A 19,601-nucleotide genomic window follows, 5' to 3' on the forward strand; every position below is an offset into this window, starting at 1 on the left:
CTTCTTTTATTTACTTTTTGAATATACATTAAAAAATCATAAACATAAATATATTTACAGATACGAATCTAAGAAAGACAAGTGTGCTGCTGCAGGCTCCACGTTGGCTGGAGCTGTAAACATGCTTGATAATCTACGTTTACATTACGCCCCCCGATATGACCGGGTACCTGCCTGCTTTGTACACAGCTTTGTGTTCACTGTTAGTTAAGATTAGCTTCATGTCCATGACGCCCCGGTCTGGATAAAGCAGATAAGAGATGCGTAGATGGAAGAAAGAAACTACTTAGCCATATGAGTAATGAAAGTTCAAGCCATATCTGAAGCTTTGGTTTTTCCAATCTGTTGCCTTCATACTTTGTTGTAAATACACAATCGTCCGAGCTCCCACTTTCTGCAGTTAAAACTTAAGAGCACAATAATTTAGGATTTTACTGTGGATAGTTGGGCTCAATTTAAAAAAAAAACAAAAAAACAAAAGTTCACAACTTCTGAAAGGCTCAAAGTGCCATGAACTGTCACGTCTCCAACTTAATGGACGTAAGACTAAAGCCGGCGGTGGAGTTATAATCAGTCCACCTTCACACTCCATGAGAATACTTTTCAAATTTGTGTTTCAGGGGCTTTTTTGACAGTAGAGAGACGGGAGGCTTTTGATGCAACACGCTGGTTTTGATCTAAAGACATTACAGTTTGTTGTCAGCACATCCATATTTTATGACGCCAATATGCCTTCTGTTTGGCACTTGCTGCTGTTTTCAAAGTTCTGATTTTCAGACAGACAATAAAGTGCCATGGAGCCAGAAGCACTTACTGCCAGAACAAAATGAGATGATCCCTTCTGGATCGCTGACGGACAAAAATACTGAAAAAGTTACAGCGGAGGCAGTATTGCGTGTCTTCTAAGTGAGAGCGATGTTTAACAAAAGATCTTTCAAGTTCTCCTCGGGGTGAAAAACGGGGGGATGGATGACGGTAAGATGACAGTGAAATTTCAATTTTAACAACATTAACAAGTAAAAAACACCGCCACACCGAAAGCCAGGAAGTGAAGTGAACAGAACAAAATGAATAATGTGAATATACGATTGCTGAGCCCGTTTCATGAATGAATCAAAGGCCGTTCATGTTAACAAAACAGTGGAGAGTAAAAGTGAAGGCAATAATCAATAGCAGAGTTGCCCTTCTTACCCCATTTATTGGATACGTCTTCCATCCCAGCTCCCCGAGCACAGACGTCGTATCCAACAGCACAACTAAAATGAGGAAAAATGGGGAGAAATGCAACCATTAGCAATCTGACAAGGCAGAGACGGCCCTGCGTTCACACCGCAAATTGAAATATTCATAAACATGTTCATCTAGACAGTTTTCGCATTAACAAAAAAATTCTTTCTCGGAGAAATATTTATGAGCGCGGCGACACATTACAGTGGGAGCAACATTTTTTGCCACTTGCGATGCAATTTGTGGACTGATGGATTGTGGTCAGATTGCCGTCAACAGTTCATCCTTTCCTCTGCCATCTCCGGCTTTACCGCAATCCAACAACAGTCCGCTCTTCCGCGGGCCGTGACGGAGACTTTGTGCGGGACATAAACGGTGATGTATTTGTCATCAAACCCCCCTCGGTGCCGTGGAAATATGGGACTCATTGCACAAAATTTCAATCAAGATGCTGGTTTTGTTCCACGTAAATTAAAGGGCCGCTGTGATATATGGTGACATCCATCTCGCTGCGATATTATATCATTCACTTGAGTCTAACCTTCAAGTGGCGTTAAAAAGAAGGAGGTTGCTATTCTTGTCAATATTTTGTCTTGCTCTCAAGGACAGTACGTTTAATAATTCAGGAAGAAAGCGGCTCTCCCAGTGCCGAGTGATTTACAGTGGAAAGGAGCAGGTGCAACTCCCTGAATTCAGCCTCAGTGGGACGCCAACATAACAGCATATGTCTGTGGAAACGCTCTTATACGCTACTTTCAAACACTGCCCACACTTGTGACAATACTATAGTACAGACAGGAAAACCGACAGATGTCCTGATACATTAAAAAAAAACAAAAAAACATAAATATTAGATGGAGAGCATTTGACAATACAGTTACAGTATGTCCTAATTAAGTGTGTCGCTTCGTGGAGGAGGTAGAGAGGGAGGAAAAACAGTGAGAATGATTGCTGCCAGAAAAACAACACTACACTCAAGAGGCTCATTTAAAACTATTCATGTCTCTCTCACACAGTGAGTCATCATTGTTGAAAGTGATTACCGGGACCAAAAAGAAAGCGAGAGAGAGAGAAAAAAAAAAAAAAATCTTTTAACTTTTTCCTTGAAGATCCATTCGCGCACATCTTTATGGCCAGAGCGTGGCTCATCCATGATCGATACTGACACAGATTTCTGACAAATCACAGCGTCTTTTCCATTGGAATGAGGACTGAATTTTAAGTGTCAGTCAGCGGTGAGTGTCCACTCCGAGCTCTCTAAGTGGTCCTTGGGGGGCTCATTAAGCCGGCACACATCACTATCAGTGACATTTTTGCCTGAATAAATCTCCATTAACATCATTACTGCGGGATAGTTATTACAGCCAAATGTACATCAAAAGAAACAATTTCGTCGCTATGATATTGTGATTGTGGTCATTAGCAAATTACAAAGTCAAATCTGTATATTTGTTCAGGCGTGAGAAGGAGGGAAACACTTTAATCTGTTTCTTTGTTATGAGGCAGAACACATTTAATCGAGCAAGACATCGTCCTCGCAGCTGCTCGCGACCGCACGTGTGTCATGCCCAACTTTAAATGCCCTTCAGCTTCCTCTCACCTCAAAGAGAATCTAAATGGTGCACATCCGCGTGACACATTGTAGCATCTGTTTAGTATCGAGCTCAATGGGTACATCGCAACGCGGCGCTGAGAGAAAACCCCACAGGATCAGCTCCGCGAGAACCGAGAGTCAATATTCAAGCAGGAAAACACAACTGAACACTTTATCCCGAGAGTCAGCATGCTTGCTAACTTGTACTCTTATTTCCTTCCATAATTAATAACTGTATCATGATGGCAGTCGTACAACACATAATTAAATTGTTACAAACTGGTAATCTTTTGATTCCAGTCAGTTCGCCTGATTAAATCATTTAACTTGAAAATAAACAATGAAGAATCACATTTGAGCAACGCTTTATGCACATAAAAAGAAAGCAACTTTTCAAGCGCAATGCTTTCGGAAAATCATGTTCAGAGTCCTTTTTCTGCAAAAAAGTTGAGTTTAGAGTGATGTTTAAAAACTTTTTGACAAAAAAACTTGAGAAATATGCCAAATATTGAGATTTTTTCCAGCATAGAAATGCTGAAACCCATGTGATCTGGGTTTATTTATCTTCCAACATATTTCATCATATGTAAATGGTAACACTTGTTTGAAATAACTTTACAGTATTAAAATACCTTTACATATGGTATATGTGTATTATTTTAATGAATATTCCATAATGAGATGAACCAAGGCTGTTAAAACTACACAAGCTTTGTCTCCATGTAAAGTAGCAGTTTTCGGTTAAATGCCAGTCTTTCTTTTTTTCCACATTATATAATACAGCTGTTGGGCTTCTTTCACAACAAAAAGTATCTTTTTGTCACTGTTTAGTGCTCCAGTTAACTGATTTTAATTTGAAACAATGGGTTTTAATATAAATGTAATTTCTCTTTTTCTTTTTTCATCATGATTTTCTCTAAAAAATAATAAAAGACACTTAATATGGGAAAAACTACTATCTCGATAGAAGACGCCAACTTTATGAACCAGATTAATACCGTACTTTTTCTTCTTTCACATATGAAGTGCTTTTAACATTTCTCAGCAAGACGGGAAACAAAGTGTGTGTGTTTCTCATTTCATTCAAAGAGCCGTTCTCCATAGAACAAATGATATCGCTCACTTCCAATCTCATATGTGCGATTTCTCATTACAGATATCAGCAGTGCTATTCCACATTCAATATCTGTTTAACTTTCATTCCAACTTGTCACAAAATAGATGACTTCAATTACAGCTTTGACAAGGAAAGGACGTACACAATTGTCATTTTCAAACAAGAATCCTCAAATGAGATTTTTTTTTGCTTTAGAACACCGACATTCACTGTGCTGCTAGTTTTTCCCCAAGGAGAAAAAAGCGAACCAAAAAACAACATATGCAACAAGATGTTAAAATGATAAACTATAGAGATTACAGAGGAAGGACATCTTTAGAAACACAGATTGTAAGTCTGATTTCTAAATGACCCTTTCATTAAAGCATGAACTGCATCTAATGATGAGCATTACACCATCATCTTTACAGTAAGGATCAGAGAATTAGCTTCCTGCAGCAGCCAAAGTGCTTCATGATTCCTGTTGTGCTACAGACACCTGGAATTAAGTGCAGAAAATGGACATTGATTTATATAAAAAATGTGGCGGATTATTCTATCGATTGACCATCCTGTCCAGCGCAGCAAGGAGAGACTTCACGCTGATCCTTTCATCTCCCCGTCCCATCCTCTCTGCCCTGCTGGCTTAGTTTAATATTTCCTCTATTGGCTGGTGTTGGATGAGCTCCAGAATCGCTGTATGCCTTCCTCTGCCTTCCTACCAGCGCCCGGCCTGCGCCACGTCGGAGTCGGTGCCAGGCTGTGGGGGGGAGGGGGGGGGGGTGAGCTGGCACTGCCGTCGGTGTTAATGGACGCCATTAGGCTACTGTGGGTAGGTGAGCGGCACCGCTCCCGGAGAACGGCCTAATTGCCGAGATTTGGCCGTGCGGCGCTCTGCAGCCGGCTAATTCACACCTCGCTTCACCATATATAAAGAACAGCTGATAGGCATTACCGTGGGAGTCCGAGTCAATGAATTCAGCTGATAATACGACACTGATGGGTAAAAAAAAAAAAAAAGATGCGTTCCTACAATTAGACGTGTTCAAGCTCAATAGAAGGGTTTGAGGGGCTGATTTCCTGATTCTTGTGAGTGAGATCGACTGTAAATAAAGGTGCGACACCACTGAGATTAAACGTTTGTTTAGAGACAAAAGAACTGCTGATAAATGGAACGCCTCTGCTGTCACCGTTTCCAGCCGTCAGAATAACAGCTCCGGGTGTGACGGCGCCAAAGCAGCAGAGTTCACGGAGAATCAGCGAACTTAAGCGGCCTGCTTTGTGTTACAGCGACCTGCTGCACAAACTGTTACTTTAGCTTTCTGTTTCATCAAAAATACAATGAAAAAATGGACGGCTTTACGAGACAAAATGCGGTGACATTGTCAGATAACAGCAGTGTGGAACGGATGTGTGGTCGCAGTTTTAGTTGACACATTGCTTCATATCTCTTGAACATGCAAAAAAAAAAAAAAAAAAAAAAAAATCCTGCACGCACTTTTTCTATCCAGTCCATCTATCCTTCCTTTGTGTTTCTCACCAAGTCTGAACCATTCTGTATAGAGTTATCTTCCAGCAAGGCACCCACAGCCCCTGCCTGGAGCGGAGGGTCCTTTGGGACTTCCACTGGGAGGCTATAAATAGAACATGAGCAGGCCAACTCATAAATATATGGAGCTCCAGTGGAATGATGACATCTCTTGTCTGGCCTACGGCTTTCACAGGCCACACAAACACCCAAAATAGCTGCAGCCCCAATAATACAGCCCAAAAAGCCGCCTGTTTGAGGGTTACTTCATGTAAATTACAAGTGGGAGCAGTGTGAGGATCCAGCGATGCTGGCTGTTGACGAGCGTGAACATCCTTGACTCTAAATGCGAAGCAAGGAAAAGGAGACGCTACTGTGAGGATGACGGCACCGCTGATGTCTTTTTTTTTTTTTAGTTGAAGGACTTTCTAAAAACTGGTGTGAACTCGGAGGCAGACAAGCAGCTGTTAGAAAAAAAAAGACAACATTTCATAATCAAACCTTCAAAATGTAAACAAGAACACTTGATTAGCGCTGACTTGTGGCAATTTGCTTTGCTGAGTTCTTCTTTTTTTTTTTCCAGGGTTGTCATTTAGCAGTGTAAACAAAGTGCAATGCGTTCCACAGACGACAAGATGATTTGGTGTGAAATGGAAAACTATCCATAACAGAGGCAGCCTGACAGGCATGACAGCCACCTCTCTGCACTCCGCCGCCATCAGACGCTTGCGGCCGCAGCGCAAACCTCCGAATGTGGCTGATTAGATCTGATAATAACTGTAAGTGTGTTTGAACGGCAGATTAGCGGAGGGAATTAATGCCGGTGGGTTCAAGCTAGGTCGGGTACGAGAGCTGCGCCGTTGGCCGCGTTGCAGTCGTTCCAACGGGAGTTGTCTCGGCGGGAACTTTCTCGCCATTATCCAATCCACAAGAGCGCGCTGGCGTCAGTGATTAGGGTCCGCCTGCAGAGCGCCGTGGCAGTGTTGTATGAGATAAGCATTAGATTACCTCACGCATGGAGAAAAGCACAATCGGAGATTTTATGTGCCATTTAGCCTCCTGCTTTTATTTCTCATTTAGCTTGGTCCTTGCAGGGACTTCAAAAATATTGCTAAAGTGCTGTAATGTCTTTTATTTTGTTACAGCAGTCACGTTTTCAATCTAAAAAGGTGAATCACAAACTATACAAGTACATAGAGATTCTGTCTACTCTTTATTCTGATACTTACTGCAGCCAGAACAGTCTATTAAATAATGTTAACTACTCAATGTCAACAAGGTATTTACTTGCAAAGCTGTTGTGTTCAAAGCCAGTTTCCACACACACACACACACACACACACACACACACACACACACACACACACACACACACACACACACACTGAAACACCATCAACAATAGAGCTTCAACTTCTCTCAGCAGGACTTCTGGAAGAGACGTGTCACAATACCGCAGACGAATAACACCTCCTTCAACTCAAATTTCAGGTGAGCGCAGACAGAAACTTTTCACTTTCAGTGGAAAAACCTTGAAAACAGCTTTTCACTGTCAGACTCCGAGCGCGCATCGATCTGCGCGCTGAAGGTCAAACCGAAATCCAAAAGAAAGTGAGTCTGACCACAGCAGATTTAAACATTCACCCGCATCCACTGAGTTATATTTGCTAGATAATTCATGAGTGGGAAAGGAGTTATTTTCATCAGGGATAAAATATGAAGTGCCGTGCGCCAGGTGGGCATAATTCTCACATAGAGCACGAGTCAACGATCACGCAGGAATACTTCCGAGGAGGCCAAGCCCCGACAAAATTAACAGTCTGCCGCCTGGAGCCATTTCAATCTCCCTCCAGAACTTTGTGGCGAGTCCCTTTATTACAAACAGTGGCATGTTCTCCACTTAATAGTCGCACGGAGCACAATTAAATATCTAACGTGGGTAAATTTACATGTTACAGACATAAATTCCTCTACCTGTACTAATCTCCAAACTGTCTTGGCTGCCTTTAATAGAATTGGAAACAAAGACACATGGCATAATAACTTCTCTCTCCAAATATTACACTAAGGCAGAGTTGGTGCAGAGTTTACATTTTTGGGGGCTGCTCTAGATTTGTTAGCTGATTGATTTTTCTTAAAAACAATCCACTGGTGACTATCTCTTCCATCTGATAACAGTGATATCAGTGGTGTGTGGGAATCGCAGCCAAAAGACTTTAATCCACCTTCAATAGAAATCGATGCAAACAGCAAAAAACATTTTCCAGCTGTTCCTGAAGAGGGGTGGAAGTATAAAGAACAAACACTAACATTTTAATTATTATAGATATGCAGTTGTACTCATACTCAAGTACAGTATGCAATCATAAGTCATGTAAAATTTAATAAAACTACAACACAGTAATCTTAAGTGTAATCTGTTGACCATTTGTCTGAGAAAAGGTAATTAAAAACATTTTATACTAGAATACCGAGTCAAGAGTATCACACTAAGAATGCAGTAAAGCTTAAACTATTAAAAACTGTTAAGATTTTATCCATTTTTGAAGTGATTTTGTAGAATGTGCCAATTAAACATTAGTTTGGGATAGCTGATATGTTCTTTATGCACAAGTATTTATAAAACTTGTTCCATCTCTGGTAATAAGTGAGGGTGAACAGTTTTCTACTCTGTTTCGCTGAGTTCTTTCACATATATTTTTACCACAAAAAACCTACACATGCAGTGCTTTCACTTGACTCATCTGTTAGTCTGTTCTTGGCTCTTTTTTTTTTAAATTATTATTCCATCAGTGTGAAACAGAGACATCATCTCCCACTTTTCTCAGCACAGGCAGAAAAATCCTTCATGGAAATACACAAATCAGTGTAGCAAATGAGATTTGGGAAAGTTAGTTAGAATAAATATCAGAGCTGCCGCCAGCTTCCCAGGTCAGCTGAATAGACGGGGAAATTAATAGGAGTGAAGATAATGGGGGAGATGTTTAGATGGAGAAAACAGGTTTACTCACTTGGCAGCGAGCGAGGACGGCGTTATTAATAACTGTCTGCCGCCCCAGCTGGGTTTGTGTGCGTGGCGGTGGGAGCTACCCCAAGAAGCAGGAAGGCCATTGTTTTTTTATTGTTCTCTCAACAGCTGACATCCCAGCCAATTTTGTCCATGAAATCCCCCATCTTTGAAGTTCTGCTTGTCTCTGCTCAAAAGCACTGATCTACACCCCCTCTGTGTAACGTTATCGAGTTCTGTCCACACACCTCCAATCTAACATGGTGTGTATCTGCCACAAACGGAGGAAAGAAAGTTTCTTCTTTATGGACTGAAAAATGGAAACAGGGTGCAACTTTAGCAATAAAAGCCACATTTACTAACAATCCATATAGCTTTAAATAGAAAAGGAAAAAAAAAAGCTGTGAGCCACCATCCACAGCAAGAATCTGATGATTATTTAATGAAATATGAAAACAACAAATTGAGAGGTCACTGCATCTAATGAGTCACTTTTCTTTGTCATCTGGGTTTCTTTTTTTTTCCTCCCCTCCACACTGTGGTGGACAATAACTGCGACTGAGCCACTGAGGTCTCAGAGCAGTCAATATGAAAGACTAAAGTACAGTAGAAAGCAGACATCAGTTCAATCATTCAATCTGTGGCAGAGAAAAACACACAGCGAGCCTGTAATGTAGCAGCTGTCCGGGAGAACGGGGAGCAGCATCGCTCCTTATTGAACAGAGAGAACAATAAAATCTAACCTGGGGGGGCAGATCCCGCTGCGCTCCTGCACAATCAATAAAACTATTTTAAACCTCACCGATGCAGCAAGTGTGTGCATGTGCGTGCGTGAAGTGTGTGTGTGTGTGCGTGGATGAAGGAACACACACCTGCTCGCAGCAGACAGTGACAGGACCTGCCGCCGTGCACACAGAAAGGGCATGCGGACCGCGTGCGCAAACAGAGAGAGGCGTGCAGGATTCGCTCATTCCGACGCAGCCGATCACTAATCTGCACTGGACGCACGTGCACACGCCGTCACGGATTGGATTCATCTCGAGCAGCTCGGGACTTTTATTGACAACGCTCCTCAGGTCACACTGCCCTGCGTGTTACGGATGTGCACGTTCACGAGCCTGAAGTCTCAATTTTGGGGTAACCTCCCCTAACTACCCCCTGACTGTGTTACATAGACTGAATAATCAAAGCAGCCTCAGAATCACCATTTCTGCAGCTGAATAGAAAAAGTGTCTTTCCCTTTATTGTCTACCAAATCAAAAAGCACTGAACCGCAGTATGGATTTAATAAACTTTACTCCTCAACCTGAGCTGTGCCATTAAGCGCTCCTATGAAAACAGACAATTAATTTTGGAAACGGGAAAGTGGAGTTTAAATAGTTATAAGCAGCTTTTCAAAAACTGCCAACATTTAATTCAATTTGACAATAAGTAGAGTGTGTTTCAAACTTATTGTTTTGGGGGCTCGTGCGTTCCACCAGGTTGAGGTCAACACTGCACAGTAAATTATCTCATGAGCAATAAAGAGAATGCTGAAAAGCACAAGTTGAGTGGAGCAGATGCAAACAGGAGGAAAAACAAGCGCCCCAGAGTGAGGTGAGAGTGGATGCGCCTGCAGGGATGTTTCTTACCTTGGTTGCAGAGGCTGAACCGAGTGAGGACAATTCCCAGAAAGAGTGAAAGGAGGAAAAATCTCTTTCCAAAACTCATGTCTGCTGCAACATCTACCACAATTTGATCTGGGTACTTCTCCCCGAGATGAGAGAAAGAAAAAAAATAGAGTATAGAATGATTCTGGTCCTCCAGAAATCCCGATCCAGCGCTTTGGTTTGGGTCTTTTTTAGCTGTGATCCCGCTCGGAGAGAGCAGCCGGCCGGCGGGCCATCCTCTCACCTGCTGGCGGCGGCACGAGCAGCCCTGATCTGGGGGGAAAAGTCAAGATTTCTTCAGAGGATTTGGGTTTTCACGAAAGGCAAGAAACACTTAGCTCCCAACAACTTTGCAAAAAAATGTCCGCGGACTTCAGCCGTCGCTTCACCGCGCGGCGCAGAGACTCAAAGAGAAGCGACGCGGTGCGTCTTCGGAGCGCACGGAGTCGTGACGGACCGGAGGAGGAACCAGGAGGCTCCACAGCGCGCCGCCGCTCTCTGCCGGCTTCCCGACTTCCCGGCTCCCGGTCTGCAGCTGCCAGACGGGGACGGGGGAATGGAGGAATGGCTGGGATGCGGCGGGAGAGCAGCTGAAGCGGGTCTGTGCTTGGAGACTGTGCGCATCTGTGTGCAGGATGCTCGGCACTAGAGGGGGTTAGCTGACAAGGCAATGGCGTGTGTGTGTGTGTGTCTGTGTTAGAGTGTGTGTGTGCGTTGTCTCCACTGATTCAAAAATCTGCTTTTTTTCCACACAGGAAATAGAGATCACTGATTGTGTTCCTTTAATTGTTCAGATTTCAAATTCACTAGGTGCTTTTATGTAAGATAATAGGTTACAACTGACTGTAGAGATAAGCTTTTTGTACATTTAAGTTGACTATTAACTTTTGTCAAAGGTAAACAGCTTCATTTGCCCTTGTATTGCTAGTTACTCCATCATCAAAGTCATAAATTCCACTTAGAAATCTCACCAAATCTGTTTAAAAGTTAACACTGCAGTGTCACTTTTGTGGATGATCTTTTACAATAAATTTTGTGTTGATGGTTAAAATCAACTGGTGTGATGAATTTATTCATTGATTGAAAAAATGCATATGTTTAGGGAACACTTATCTATTTTTTGATCTTCCTCCAACACACTGATATGGAAACAGTACCACTGGATAACATTATAACATTACGGGTGTATGCGTGGAACCTGTGAGGAAAAGTTGGACTTGATGTCATCCGTTCGAGGTTTTTCAGATCACATTTTCACTTGGCAATGACTTCTTATGCCTGGTGGAAATGATTTCCAAGAAAAATTATATTCCTGGACTGAAAGAATATCACAACGCTGGCTGGATCTCATTCCTCGTCAGTGTCGCCGGTGTCCTCCCACTCCGCTGTACTTCATGTCATCTTGACCCTCTGAACCTCTGACACTTCCTCCTCTCTGGACTCTTCACTGTCAGCCTGGCGTCTTTCCTCCAGATCGCTGTCATGTTTAAATATGAGGTCCAGATCATCTGCAGGTTCACCCGAAGTCTGAAGGCCATTGTTCTGTCACAGACTGAGCTGAGAGCCTCAGACGTGGAGGGTGTGTGTGTGTGTGTACGTGCGCTCAAAGTCACCTGCATGCAGAGGTGTGAGAAAGGCGAGCTTGAACTTAGTTTTAAACCGGCCATTTTGGAACAGGAAGACAAGTTCCATGAAAAAAAAAAACGTGTAAAATATACAATATGTATCTTATATGTCCACGTACCATAATACTGGTGTGGAGCAACCACCTTCTGCTCTGCTTGTCAGTTCAGCAAACTTTATCCCAGTGGAGGCGTCGTTTCAACCATTCACAGCGCAACAGTGAGCTGCTCTGCCTGCCAAGCCGCCAATGTCAGCCAAGATTAGGGAAGGTCTTCCTCTCATCTTCATGGACGTCTCATCGAGTGAGTAAGCAAACCCTCCCCAACCTGACCCGGTTAAACAAAGCCAAGCTGGCTGCCGTGATGAGGCCCAGTCAATCAGGATGTGGGAACAGCTTCCTGTCAGCACGGAGGAGGTAAATACATCAACATCACAATCCGTCACCGCCACTTAGGCTCCGGCCGATCACCAAAAAACGCAGAGGAGCTGACAACTGCCGACTGACTTTGAGAGAACGATATGCAAACGCACTGCAGGACGCGGGGCTGAAGAGGAGAATATATTGACCACAGAAGCTTCTGGTGTCTATTGTAGCTGGAGGGAGATGGCGAGCTCAAACAGAAATGGATCAAGCCATTAATGTCACCGCGCAGATGTATTGCAGCAATAAAGGCGTAGATAAATATTGTGGGGTCTATCAGGAAAACAGAAAGTTAAAAATGCTCCAGACTGTTAGGAGTGTGTGAACTGTCGATGTGCTCCCCAACAGCAAGATGTCTGAAAGCGCTTGAGTTTTTGCTCGAGCTAATTACCATATTTGTCCTATAATTCTGAAATAGCACTCACATTAACTTCTTAAAGGAAGACTTTTGCTGTCGGTGTTTGCAAAGTAACTCGGTTGCCTCTTTCTGAGCTCCCGTACTGCCGCGCCTAAACAGGCAGAACACCATTTTGATGACTTAAATCATCTTTCAAGCTACAGCAAGCAAAACCAGCGACGACACCGATGATAAAAGAGGGCAAAAGAGGTCCTCTACTGCCACCCCTCCTCCCTGCCAATGATTTGGTTTCCTTTGCTGTAATAGTGCTCAATGAGGTATGACTGTAGTGTATAGGGGGCCTAACTGTGAGCTATGATTCCCCCTGTCTGCAGAGAACAAGCTCCGTCCATCTGTACTCATCACAAGCAAAGAGCTGGAACGAGACCACATCAGCACAACTGACAGAGACAATGAGACTTTATAACGCTAATAGGTTCACTAATGTCCTGCTCACAATGAAGTGCCGGGCCACACAGAAGTACTCTGTGGACTGAATCCAAGCTGCTGATTAAAAAAAAAAAAAAAAAAAAAAAAAAAACTTAAAAGGAAAATTTCACCCAAACCCACTGCACCCTGTTATCAGTGGAGAAGTAACCTGCTTTACTGCGGGTCTCACTTCTGAAACTCTTTCAGTTTGCTTGTATTTACCTACATGCAATCATCAAACCGGCGTGTTTATAACAACAACAAAAGGTATCCATAGCAAAAGAAAGAATTAGTGATTCATCTGTGTGTAATGAGCGGCTCTGCTGCGCTGACTTACAAGCTCTGCGCATTGTGAACAGAAGCCCATGACTCAAACTTTCTGGATCACTCTGTGACTGTTGTTCTTTCCTCCTACACGTGAACAAACAGCTAAAAGCAAGTTCAGATCTCCCAGAAATTCAGAAAACGATACAGATTCATATCGAGCAAGGACATGTGGAAGGGGGTGACTTGATCAGTGCTTAGTTCGCTGTGCCTCAAACGACACTGAAAAACTCACAGACTGTGTGATTGGAAGATTGTTTCTTTATTGTTCCAAAGCTTTTTGGCTATGAATCTAATACTAATGGACAGTGGAATGATTTTCCTTGAAACCTGAGTTTTTTTCGGAACATCCGGTTCAGACGTGAGTGGGAAGGAGTTTGGCTTTGTGAGTTTCTGGTCGACCAGGAGATGACGACGTTTCTGAAACACACTCATCCAACAATTACACGTTCCTTACAAATGTGGCATCATTTAAAAGGGAACATTCACCTCTCCAGTGGTAAATTTAAGGATTTATCGACCTGGGGCGTTTTTACTACAAAGAAACAATCTACGGAAAACAACTCTGCTTAGTTTTGTGCATAATTTATTAGGATTTCATAGACCGTATCTTTGCAACCAAACAGATAATAGAGCTGCCCTCTATAAATAATAGTAATAAAAAATAATACATTGGTTAGGTAAAAAAAAAAAAGTTATCAGCCTTGTAGTTTTGTAAAGAGTGTAATGAAGTTTGCATCGTCTCAAACAGCTCCTGCATTTAAAGAAATTTCAGGCATTGAGTTTGAGTTATATTTCAGGCATTTGAGTTATAGTTTCAGGCATTGGTTTGAGTTATAGTTTCAGCTTTTTAATGACTTTTGCTGTTTGAGGCACCTCCAGCAAGAATAAAAATGTCTGCAAAATATATTTCGTTCAAATCCAAGGACACAGTTTACCCTCTGCTTGTAAAATTGGCTCGTTCTAAAACAGTGAACAAGTGTTGCTTTGTACCAACTGTTGTTGATCAAGTTCGGTTCAAGCAGACGCAGTAATTAAAGCGGCTGTGAAGCTTCGGTGTCTACAAACCAGTTGAAAGCCTAATTCTCTGTATTCATTATTCCCATCAGTGTAGCACTTAAAGAAGAGACAAATCACAACATTTAATCAGTTTGCGGGGATCAAGATGTGATTTATATGCAGCTTTCAAATTCATGCAGCAATGTTTTTAGTGAAGATGCATTATATTGCCTTTTGTTTACAATATATTTTGCATCTAGCCGTCAATATATTTATGGGGCTCTAAGGATTTGGCGTACAACAGCAAACCCATTTTCCTGTTCTTTGTTATTGCGCTGGTCCTGAGGGAGCGCTTGATTATCGATGTGAAGCTTAATTCTGTTTCCTAAGGAGAGGCTGACAATGAACATTTAAAAATCATATAATAAATGGTGGCAGAGGAGAAACAATTCAGAGCTGAATCGTGATTACAGTGTGCTTCACAATCGCTTGCAGCAATTTACAGTCTGCTGTGTCTTCTCAGTTTTTGATTTACATGTGTGTTTGTGTGTGTGTGTGTGTGAAGTTCTCTGGTCTGGAAGCAAAGGCTCCTGCAGGCTCACAGTGGCGCGTCGTCCTGCACACCATGCAACGCTGTGAAACCTTCATCAGCTTCTACCTGCGGAGTGGTGCCGCAGGTTGGACTGTTTCTGGTGCTCTGTGGTCATTTTGATACGATAACATATTTTCCTTTCAGGTTTATGTGGCACAGCCACTTATTTGGATATCCAGCAAGAGCACAACAACACTATCATTCTTCTATCCACATGATAAATGTCCAATATTTACTTGCTTTATCGCTTTTTTTTAGGTCTTCACCAATTCCTGAGCAAAATATCTGAGTTGGTAGCAGCCAGGTGTTACTATCTTTTGTTTGCTTTTTGGTGCTGAGCAGATAGTGAACAACAACTTTGCAGGAGTTTGTTAAAGGAAAGAGATGCTTACTGCGACCAAAAACCAACACTGCAAGAAAATGAACTGAAAGCAGAGCAGTGAGGGGAGAGCTGGGAGTGACTGTCTCTCCTGACACCGTCTTAAAAATGCTTTTGAAGCGATAGTGCAGCAGGTAAGTGCTATGTTCAGGAGGATATCTGAAGAAGGTTCTCCAGAACACACTCCTTCTTTTAGAGCCACCAGGTAGCATAAAGGTGACAAGTGTATCTCCGGATTGAAGGAGAAAGTCAGAAAGAGGTGCATGCAAGTAAAGAATTGGGGGGTGGATATTCAGCCCGGAATGGATGAGAAACACTGTGTGAGAACTGTATTTGGAATGCTGGCATGATAGCTTCATTCCTCTGTGTAATGTCACAGTTCAGAGGAGCAGAGCCTGACAAGGGCACATTCACTTCCTGCGGCCAGATATTTCTCTAATGTATTCACCTCAAATGAGCGTCGTCACAGTTAAGAGGGAACACGCAGCCCAACCATGATTAAACATATTAAAATAACTCTTGATGTATATTCCATGCAGGCATTTGTTGATTTTAAAGAGTAGGAGAGCAAAAACTCTGCAGGCATTTTTTTTTTTTTTCCTGAATGACTATCACACCGCGCGCAGACAGACATGCACACGCTTTCACACACTCGAGCTACAGCACTCAGGTTGCCCACCTCCCTGGCTGCTTAATGGGCCGTGGGCCCTAATCTGGATGGCCGCCGCGCTCAGGAGAACGAGCAGAGCAAATAGAGAGAGCAGCTCATCAGCCCGGAGAGCCGGTGTGTCGGTAACCCCAGCTGTTAAAGAGACATCCGCCCATCGTTTAGAGGCGGGGGGAAGAAACGGGACCACTTCACAAGCTGAGGCAATTTTCAGAAACTGACAGCAGTTCCTCATAAACCTCTTTTTCTTCTTTTCTTTTTTTTTTTTTTCAACCGCGACAAGAGAGCATCAACACTTCTGTTGGCTCTGTCTCCCGGCTTTATTTATCGTCACCACAAATGTTTATTTTCCTCTAACTGTCGTATTTCTACAGAGCAGAAAAGTGTATATATCCTCCATGGTTAATAACAAAAAAAGGAAGGCACTTCTGTCGTTACAATTTGCAAATGTGCTTCACAGCTGTACAGCAAATAATCTGCCAAATGGTTTTCATTGAAAGGGGAACGTTTCTAATGTGCTCCTCCACTCTCCAGACTTTTGATAAAAAGGAAGGAACAATGTGACAGGCCCTGGAGTGCAGCATGGCACATTGTGTAATTGCATAATATCCCATAATTCCTGGGCATTTTTGTTCACTGAATGAGTTTCAAAAGGTGTCGAGGAACAAATCCATCAGTGTTCTGCATTGTTTCCTCGTGCGGCGGAGGCCGAGTATACTTCTGTCAATCAGTGAGGCACTTGTCCCACAGTGAATGCCTATTAGGCAACAAAAACACCGAGTTGCACTCAACGGTTTATGTTTGCAGCGCAAATACTAAATGGAATCCAAATGGAAATGACAGTGTTGATAATAATCAGGATGGCAATAAGCTTGATTACACCTATCACCCACTGCATCCTTTTCTGGGGGGGATGAGTGTTCCCATTTCTCGTCAGACAGGTTCGGTAATTAAAGTCAGCAGTGATACAAGGTGGCATTCAGCCTCTCACCAGCTCCTGAAACCTGCCCTCCCCGCCACATCCTCAACCCCAAATTTCCATTAGTAATTGACAAACGGATGGACTAATGGTGTATAAAACGACCCATCCATCACAGTGGCTAAATGGGGTGAGGGAGCACCGTCCTGTCAGATTTGCCATTTTAGAGTCTGGTTCTTCTGACCTCTGGATCAGCTCCGCATTGTTATGCCTGCTGAAAAGTTCAGCTTAAAAGAAACACTGCATTTCTTCTACTATAATTTGTGAGTTTATAGAATTAAAACAAGCTTTTTGCATGCATACATAGCTGAAGATGTAAAAACAAATCAAACAGCACATGGTCAGGTGCAGCTTCTTTATTTTTTCTCCTCTTCCGAACTCCTCGTAACACACCTCGTCCACCATACCCTACACGACCTCTGGACATATTCCCTGTATCCCTGTATCAGTCCAGTTTCAGCAATTCACCAGAAAATCCTTTCAGCTCCCACTGGGCCTCTCCTTTCATACTTTGTGCTCTTCTTTCTGCCAGACTAATTGAAGTTAGCTCTAAAAGGTTGAATGCGAACTGCAGTTCCCTGTTAAAACAGCCAACCTGGATGGTCGTAGTATGTATCGACTCTGAAAACAACTCAATAACACATTTTAGTCAAGTCCATATCTCACTGAGCTGCAACTAGTTTGCAACATTTTCGGTAGTTAGGCCTTGCTGTCTAAAATTACTCAAACGTGACCTTGTGACAATATTAATGACGTGCTCGATATTTCAGTGAAGAGAAAGGCCTGACCCTAAAGGGTGAACCCTCAAAAACAAGCCCCATGTAGCAAGTCAGCTCTACTTTAGTAGTTTAATTGATCAGTTAAATGGAATGCAAAGAAAGAATAACTGCTGGATTCACTTGATTGAAATCAGTGAATTATTTAAACTCCAACTGAGAACATCTCACAGTTCGTAAGAAAACACTTACAATAGAGAGAAAAAAAAAATATCTATCATTATCTTGACAGTTCGTGTTAAATGAAATCACCTAGAGAAAGCGATGGCTTCAATAGCTCTGCATCAGCACTTATTTTCACATATTTGATAGATTCAGAGAGAATTCCGTGTCCTTTAAAGGTGTCTGTCCATCTTCCCATCTTTATTTTATTTTTAGCAAATTTTTAATCACCTGAGGGATTAGAGGGACCCATCCAACTCAATTAAATCAATGCTATGAGCGATATAAGCAATGACAGGGCAAAATCTGCTGTCAGCCATGGCAGCTGCAAGCTCCTGAGAAGGCCATTGGCTGAGAGAGTGCCAAGTCCTTGCTAAAATATGCATGTATGTTTTTTTGTTTTTTTTTTCCTGAAGAAGAAGTAGAGGAGCTTGCCTCTGCGTCACTGGCCAGCTGATCCAAGACAGAAATGAGTCATTTTCAAAGTATAAATCTACAAAGTTCAAGGCAATATGAAGAGTTGGTTATATTATTGTATGACTCGGAATTCATTCAACCTCTTGTCACATTCAAGAAATGTGAGCAGCAAGAAACACACACACACACACACACACACACACACACACACACACACACACACACACACACACACACAAAAGACAGTGCCTTGAGTTATTTATTTAACAAAGAAAATACCAAAGTAAGCCCCATCTTTCAAATACTGTAACTTCAAATCAAACAACTTTTATCTGCCTGAACAAAGCTGTGGCAAATCGTAATCTAAGCAAAACCCAACTGGTACCATGTTAGCATCCATCCTCCTGTCTGCTTTATCCGGGCTGCAGTCATTACGGGGCTTATCCCGGCCAGCAGCGGGCGAAAGGCAGGTTAAACTCACCACATGTCACTCATCCATCATGGGGGGAACAAAGAAACTGACACACACATGGATACACACACAACTACGGGCAATTTAGAGATACAATTACCCCAGGAAGACGGTTTGTGGCTTGTTTAAGGAAGCTGGGACTCCCACACACGCAGGGGGGGGGGAAATGAAAACCCCACACAGAGAGGCTCTGCTGGCCTCATGCAAATAATATGGCATTGTCCCTCTGGTACAAACTGTGTGTGTGTGGCTGCTCGCTGATCGGAGGGACAACTGTCATGCAGTTTGGGTGTGAAGACACACCGAAGATGAAAGCTGATGACATTTTACCTGTCAACATTAAAATATCCTCTGCTATTCCACTATGTAGATGATTTTTTTTTGGTAATGGTCATAAATAAAGTTCCCTCTTCTCTGCTCTGATATAGATCGATCGCCTGCATCAAAGTGTCTTACTCGGGGTTATTTTAAACAGTCTCTCATTAGACTAATGCATCATATATGAGAAAAACAAAGTACTTGTTCGTAACTTAATTGGGAGAAAGATCAGCTTCACACCGCATGAGGTCCTTAAAGCCATTTAAACATGCCACACACCAGGGGACCACAAATTGCGAGAAGCGGCTGGATACCAGAATGACCTCGGAGTCGAGACTGATGCTATTAAAACTTGTGAAAGTTTTGAGCTCAAAGGACAGGAAGGAAACTTGGTGCAAAGTGTTCACTAATATAAATGTATGCAGCAGTGAGAGGACACTTAACTTTTGATGAGCAGCACAGGTAACATCAACAAACTCTCCCAAAAAAGTGGCCAAAACAGAGAAGTCATTTTTAAAAATCCAGTGTGGAATATTTCCATTTCA

The sequence above is a fragment of the Salarias fasciatus genome, chromosome 16 (assembly GCF_902148845.1).
Source record: "Salarias fasciatus chromosome 16, fSalaFa1.1, whole genome shotgun sequence".
NCBI classification, from domain to species: Eukaryota; Metazoa; Chordata; class Actinopteri; order Blenniiformes; family Blenniidae; genus Salarias; species Salarias fasciatus.